The following is a 1,820-nucleotide window of genomic DNA, read 5'->3' as shown; positions in this document are numbered from 1 at the left end:
CCGCACCCTGGAGGGTGGGGCGGTCCCAGGCCTCTCGGGGCCGAGAGCTTCTGGAAGCCGATATGAGCAGCAGCAACTGCTGGCATTATCTGGGCTCTAAGAATAGCCTGGGCTGAGGAGTTGGGGCTGGGGCCAGGGAAGAGGGCCGGAGCCTGTTTCTGCCGCCCCCTCCACCCCGGCTGGTTGGCCTAGGGACGAGGAAGCCTCGCTCTGGCTTCCCGTTTGCCCTGGGAGGGTTTTCATGGACATGTCTTGTTAGCTGTTGGCTGGAAGGAAGAAGGTGTCCTGGGAAGTCAGAGCCGGGGCTGAGGTCAGTGACCCACAGCCTGAGGCCCCCTTCCCCCAGGCCTGCCCGCTGACGTGGAGCAGGGCCCTGCCTTTCCAGGCATCATGTTGGAGGTGACCCTTACTCACTTAGCAAACACTTAAGAAAAAATGTTTGAATACATGATTCAAAATTCAAAGGTTTGAAAGGGCATGCAAGGGAAAAAAGTCCGTCTCCCTCCTTTTCCTGGCCCCCAGCCACCTGTTCTCCTCTGTGGGGACAGCCGCTCTCACAGCTTCTTGTCATGACCTTCCACGGTGGCCCCTCCGTAGGTGAGCACATCAGGCTACAACTCTCCTCCCGTCATTTGTATACATCTGTGCATTCTTTCCCTCACTTTTCTCACCAAGTGATGTATCTCGAAAATAACAACAGCAACTTACTGAGTCTCCATTATGTGCTAGGCCCTGTTCTAAGCACTTCAAACGTTTTAACTCATAATGCTCATCAGAATGCTCATTCAGAGCCAGGATCCAATCCCGGGCAGCCTGGCTTTAGATAAGTGTCCTTTGTCACCACCCTGCCTCTCGTGTCTGAGTCATATTACTGCATAGCACCTCCTTACTCTTCCGAAGGGTCAAGGTAAGAAATGGATGTTGAACGCTTGCCGTGGCCAGGCTCAGGCGGGACTCCAGCAGAGAGTAAGAAAGAGCCTTCATGGCGCTAGCATCCCAGTGGCCGTGATTATGTGTCAACCAGGGCAGGAAGAGGGACACCCACATGTCACATACGCACACACCCATAACAGGTCTGCTGTGTGCACACACCTGTTCCTTTTTTCTTTTCTTTTCCTATGGACTCTTTTAGAGAGAGAGAGAAGGGGCAGAGGAGCAGGAAGCATCAGCATGTAGTAGTTGCTTGTCATGTGCGCCTTGACCTGGCAAGCCCCGGGGTTTCGAACCAGTGATCTCAGTATTCCAGGTTGACGTGTTGTCCACTGCGCCACCACTGGTCAGGCACACCCTGTTCCTTTATCCATGGGTCCTTTCCTCACACAGCCTCTGAGGTGAGAGGTCTTAGAACCCAGAGATATAGGTGAGAACATGGAGGTCCGAACAGAGGCAGACACTCACGAGAGATCACAACATGGCTCCGGTGAGCCTCCTCCCTGCCCTGGGGATCCATTTCAGCAGGGCTGGTGGGGGCGTCTCTAATCCGGGGCCCAACCATTGTTTGAAGTGAGGAACAATTGAAGGGCAAGGGAGCTATAGATAGATCCACAGCTGCTGTCACCTGTTTGAGCTTGGGCACTGGGCCCAAGCATTGTCTACATGGGGGCACTCTACCAGGGAGGGCCCCCTGAGGGTGGGAGGCTGGCCTCGCTCAGCTCTAGGGAGACTTGATTCAGAGGCCAAGGCACAGAAATACAGAGTCTCAGAGGGCAGGGAGAGACAGGGTGACAGAGAAAGACCAACACCATTGAAAGATAGAAGATGCTCCCACCAAATACCCAAAGCACTGAGATTGGTTGGGGGCGGGGACAGAGACAGAACTG

The sequence above is a fragment of the Saccopteryx leptura genome, chromosome 5 (genome assembly GCF_036850995.1).
Source record: "Saccopteryx leptura isolate mSacLep1 chromosome 5, mSacLep1_pri_phased_curated, whole genome shotgun sequence".
Lineage (NCBI taxonomy): Eukaryota > Metazoa > Chordata > Mammalia > Chiroptera > Emballonuridae > Saccopteryx > Saccopteryx leptura.
This window is presented reverse-complemented; position numbering follows the sequence as displayed.